Genomic DNA, 6,220 nt, shown 5'->3' with positions numbered 1-6,220 from the left:
AATAGAGACAAAGACGTTCTTCATGACGACGTTTACGTTCAGCTGGAGTCAATTTGAAGCAGTTAACCTGCATAGGTTCTTCCGCTGGTAGTGATGAAGGTTTAGACACATGAAAAGCTGGACTAGGAGTAGCTCGGTTCCTTTCTTGATTTCTCTCTCTGAGTCTCAGATCAATTTTTGTACAGAGAGATATCAGGTCCTCTAATCTGGAAGGCAAATCTCTTGCCACAAGCTCATCTTTGATTTTATCTGAGAGCCCATTCATAAAGGCTGCAAGAAAGGCCTCTTCATTCCAAGCCAATTCAGCTGCCAATATCTTAAATTGGATTAGATACTGTCCCACTGTTCTAGAACCTTGACGTAGGCGCAGAATTTCAGTCGACCTGGTTCATCGAAGATGATTTTATAGGTGGAAATAAAACTAGGGTAGTCAGCTAAGAGTGGATCTGCTTTTTCCCACAGGGGATATGCCCAATTGAGAGCAGAGCCGGTAAGGAGGGATATTACATAGGCTACTTTGGTTCGATCCGTAGGGAAATATGAGGATTGAAGTTCGAAGTGAATTTCACATTGGTTAATAAAGCCTCTACAGTTTTTTGGATTGCCATCAAACTTGGTTGGAGTAGGAAGTTGTAGATGAGCTGTGACTCCTGTCGTTGGGGATATGGGTCTAGGCAGTGGCGCTGGTGTAGCTGTTGACCCTTGTCCCTTTTGCAATGTTGTTTGAATAGTATCCAGTCTTTTTGACAGACCTTGGAGGGTATGAATAACTTGCTCCTGAGCAGCCTCCTGTTGATCCAGGTGAGCCGCCAGTTGTTGTACTGGAGCAGCTACTCGCTCCTGACCTTATGCTGGATCCATGGAGTCAGTACAAACTGTCACGTTTCGTTAAGCACCAGCTGGAGTGTAACGGAAGCTAGGTGCTTTGATGTAGGGCTGTTGCATGAACGACAGAAGGGAGGGAAGCAATTGAATAAAGTAAAACCTTATTTAATGAAGATACTGCGGTACAGGATATGAATGATGACACAATAGTAAAACTGTAGTTTCTGATAAATGATAAAGTCAATAATATACAATGCTTATTGAAGAACTTTGGAGATGATTGGTAATTTAAATAATTAAATAACTGCAAGATTAGATGATTGAGTGATTAGAAGAAAGATTGGATGATTGGTTGAAGAATTGGACGATTGAATGAAGGGTTGGATGATTGGATGAAGGATTGGATGATTGGATGAAGGATTGGGAGATGAAGTCCAAATGAATCTGTGCTGAGTAGGATCGTAGCTGCAGAACCAGGGATGACCACAGAGAATAACCGTCAGGAATGAAGAAGATATTACCCCTTTGGGGGGTTAACCTTGTCCTATCCGTATAGGCGGCAGAGGGTTCCGTGATGATATGGTAGGCAGTGAAACGATCAGCAGGATATTTGGAGAAGACTTCACCAGAGGCGCAAGAACTGTAGTGGGAACTACAGACAGCCAGGAAGGATCAATGATGCGTGCGGGTAGACATCATTGTACTGACTGCCGGTCTTGCCCGGCAAGTCAGTATTTGAAGGGTGAGCTGAGCGGTGATTGGTTGACGCTTGACATCACTGAATGGAGCCACGCAGCATAGGCTGAAGGATCCCAAAAGATGGCCGCCGCCAGAGGTGGCAACAGAAACCAGCCGGCGGTGATTGTGCGCGGAGGCGCTGCAGCCGGCGTGTCAAGCCTGAGGCCTGACCTGACATGGACCCATCATGGTGGCTCATGTCTCACGCAACCCAGAGCCTGCATGGCATAGGAGCACACACCACCGCTGTCACCCGGCGGTGACAGCGTGACAGCATGCACATTGCCAGCATGGGAATCAGCAGCGGAGGTGAGCGCCAGGGCAGGAGATAACCTGTCAGAGGTCTTTGGGCTAGGGACATCACAGAGGGCCCTGGTAGCTGACATGGTGGTCGTGACAAGCAGAAAGCAATAAACACAAGAACAAACCCTGTATGGTTAATTGGAACCCTGCGGTGCACGCCGAACCTCCCAGGGCCAGAGCATACAACAATGTGACTTAAAGAAAACACTGCAGACTACGTTGCAAATAATAATAAGATGGTCCACCTGGGCTCCAAAATGGAGCACTTGCGGTAACCAGAACCAACACAGGAGGGCAGCTGGAGTCTCCTGGTGAGGAGGAGCAGAACAGCCAGGAACAGCAGAAAGATGGCAGGTGACCTGCAGGGAAGCAGGAACTATGGGGCTGGACTAGACGAGTCCCTTAAAAGGGCTCAGGTAGCAAATGAGGAAGAGGAAGTCCAGCAAGTCCCCCAGCCCTGATTACAGACAGCTGCAGAAGCGAGTGCTGCTAACCGTCTCCTGCAGGCTAGAGAACTGCGCAGCGGAAGCGGTCACCCAGCCGGGTGCCGCCAGGTGGAAGTGCCTCGGAGGCCCTGGTTGCTGAGTGACCGGCACCAGGGATGCGACCCCCGCCGGATCCAGAAGCTGCTATAGCATCTCTGGTTGCCGAGCAACCGGCACCAGAGACGCGATGCAGGTTGACAGGAGTGCCGGAGCTCCCTGTCAGCCTGTATGGAGAGAGCCGCCGCTGCCTGCGGCTAACACTGCTCTCCTCTCTCATTCAATCTACTCTCTCTCTCCGTTTTCCTTTACTCTCACTTTCTGCTGTTCTTCTATCTCCCTCCACACTCTCCTTTTTTCTCTATCTCTCCTTCTCGCTCTCCTCTCTGTCCACACTCCCTCTTGCTCTCCGCTCTACTCTCCATGCTCTACTCTCACTCTCCACTCCCCTCTTCCTCCCCACTCTATCTTGCTCTTCTTCTCTCTATCTCTGCTCTGCTCTCCTTCTCTCTCTCTGCTCTCCTCTCTCCAATCTCCATTCCTTCTATCTTTGTCTCTCTTCGCTCTCCTCTCTGCTCTCCTTTTCTTTCTCCACTATCCATCTCTCTCTTCACTCTTCTCCATGATGTCCTCTCTCTTCGCTCTCCTGCTTTTTCTCCTGCTTTTTCTTACTGCACTCCACCCTTACTCTCTCCCTACCTTTCTCTCTCCCTAACCTCTCTCCTCCTTTCTCTCCCTAACTCTGGGGGTTATTCTGGTTGATTTGCAAAGCTGACATCCGGTGATCCAGCGAATACACAGGACCGAAGGAACTTGAATAACCCCCTCTGTCTCCTCTCAGCTCTTACATTAAACCCCCATGTTTTTTCTGCCTTTCTCCCCCACTCATGATTTCCATTTATGTCCCAGTGAACCCTTTCACCAGATACTATCTGCCTCTCCACATCATCCACTGTATCTCCCTATTACCCACTGCTTTTTCCTGTCATTTTACCCTCTCTCTGTTACCCTGTCCTTGGGCAGTATTCAATGTAGAAAATTCTCTGTGCATGGCGAGAGATTTTTTCTCTCGCCATGCACTCGCCGTGTTCCGGAGCCTCCTGCTCCCACTATTCAACGTATTTAAGACTCGCCGCCACTCGCGGCGAGTCTTAACCCCTGCAGCGGACGAGCGTCCGCGGCAGGGAGCTGACAGGGAGCCGTGGGACGGTGGCATCCAGGGAGATTAAAGTCTCCCTGGATGCCCCAGAACATATGTGGAGGGTAGGGGGCCCCCCCGGGACCCAGGCAGCACAGGCTGCCCCCCCCCTATAGCCAGCGGGGGACCCAGTATTCACTGCACCCGAACGTGCACATAGAAGGCAGTTCTCTGCCGGGGCAGTTCTTTAATTGAGAAATATCCGAAGTGAGAAATTTCAAAGTGGGAATTACTTATAAGGAACAGTTATAAAACAGTTATCCTGCATGATTTTCCCTGAATTTGGACTGATCTTCTGTTTATCTCTCATCTCACAGGTATGTGATTTAACTGATCAAGCTCCACTACAAGTCCCAGCTGACTGCTCTGCATTAACCCCATTTGAGCGGATTGCAGTAATATACTATGTATGTGATTTAACTGATCAAGCTCCACTACAAGTCCCAGCTGACTGCTCTGCATTAACCCCATTTGAGCGGATTGCAGTAATATACTATGTATGTGATTTAACTGATCAAGCTCCACTACAAGTCCCAGCTGACTGCTCTGCATTAACCCCATTTGAGCGGATTGCAGTAATATACTATGTATGTGATTTAACTGATCAAGCTCCACTACAAGTCCCAGCTGACTGCTCTGCATTAACCCCATTTGAGCGGATTGCAGTAATATACTATGTATGTGATTTAACTGATCAAGCTCCACTACAAGTCCCAGCTGACTGCTCTGCATTAACCCCATTTGAGCGGATTGCAGTAATATACTATGTATGTGATTTAACTGATCAAGCTCCACTACAAGTCCCAGCTGACTGCTCTGCATTAACCCCATTTGAGCGGATTGCAGTAATATACTATGTATGTGATTTAATTGGTATCTTAAACACTAACTGATAATCTGTATTTTGCCCATTGCATGACAAATGTAGTATTGCTAATGTTTTTCTAGTCTTGTAGTACCTGTTTGAAGATGTGTTCAGTGAGGCATAGTTTATTGGGGTATATGGTCTGTCTAGTGTTCATATTACACAGGCTTTGATTAGCTGGTCATGTGACCTCAGCTGTAGGCTCTCCAAATTAGACCTGGTATATCTGTTCACATAGAAGGCAGTTCTCTGCCGGGGCAGTTCTTTAATTGAGAAATATCTGAAGTGAGAAATTTCAAAGTGGGAATTACTTATAAGGAACAGTTATAAAACAGTTGAAAAACATTGAACAACTTCAAACAAGGTAAATACAATACTTATTACACACTATTAATACACATTATCCACTCTTCTTAACCTGATCACAAACATATTCAGATCATGCTCACTACATTGCTACTTCTCATTTCATTACACGGCATCATCACCAAACTTCAACCATCCTATAATCTCCCTGATACTCACCACTCAGTGCACATTGCCTCTTCCATTATTCACTCCCCTCTTCTAAGCACTCATGAGCTCTTTACTTACTTCTCTACTTGTACTTTCACATCCACATCCTATCACCAATACAAAAAACCACAATCATCCACCTATATCTATCTCTCCTTTTTAATCTTATTAGCTGGTGACATATCACCAAACCCAGGCCCAAACCACCTGTCCCACTCAGATTTAATTGCTTCTAAGACTAGAAATTCGGCTAACCTCATAAATATCACATGCCTCCCACCACACACCAAACAACTTAAATGTGCCCTATTGAATGCACGCTCTGTTTGCAATAAATTAACATCCATCCATGACCTCTTTATCTCTCACAATTTCAACCTGCTGGCTATTACAGAAACCTGGCTCACACAATTAGACACGGCATCACCTGCAGCACTCTCACATGGAGGTTTCCATTTCACTCACACCTCCAGGCCTGGTAACTGCAAAGGAGGTGGAGTTGGTATATTACTGTCACAAGCCTTCACATACTCAGTTCTCCCACCAGTTCCCTCACTCACATTTACATCATTTGAAGTTCACTCTATTAGGGTTTTTTCCCCTTTCTCTCTGCGTGTGGCTGCTATCTATCGCCCACCTGGGCTTCCCAAATCTCAATTTCTGGAAAATTTCTCTGCCTGGCTTCCCCATTTCTTATCCTCTGACATCTCCACTATCATCCTGGGTGACTTCAATATTGCTATTGACAGTCCACAATCTGTGCATGCTTCCAAACTCCTCTCTCTAACCTCCTCTCTCGGCCTCTCCCAGTGGTCAGACGCCGCTACTCATGAGGAAGGTCACTGCCTGGACCTTGTTTTCACCAGGCTATGCTCAGTCTCTGATTTTATTAACACTCCCTTCCCTCTCTCTGATCACAATCTCATAACCCTCTCGCTCTCCTCCATTACCCCAAGCTCACTGACACAGAAATCATGCATGCCTACTCTAACCCGCAGAAATACTAAAGCTATAAATTTTCCACAACTTACCACCTCCCTGCAACAACAGCTCTCACTAATTTCTACACTTACCTCTCCTGACTCTGCTGTTTCCCACCTCTACCAGACTCTTGAAACAGCCCTTGATGAAGTGGCTCCAGCTTCCCACTATACCCCACGTAGGCTTAGATGCCAACCATGGCACTCCAAAGCAACGAGACAACTACGAAATCAGTCACGTAAATTAGAACGCCAATGGCGTAAATCTCGTAATATGACTGATTTCCTCACATATAAGACTAGCTACTACTCC

The sequence above is a fragment of the Crinia signifera genome, chromosome 1 (genome assembly GCF_055691185.1).
Source record: "Crinia signifera chromosome 1, ASM5569118v1, whole genome shotgun sequence".
NCBI lineage: Eukaryota > Metazoa > Chordata > Amphibia > Anura > Myobatrachidae > Crinia > Crinia signifera.
Note: the sequence above shows the minus strand (reverse complement) of the source record.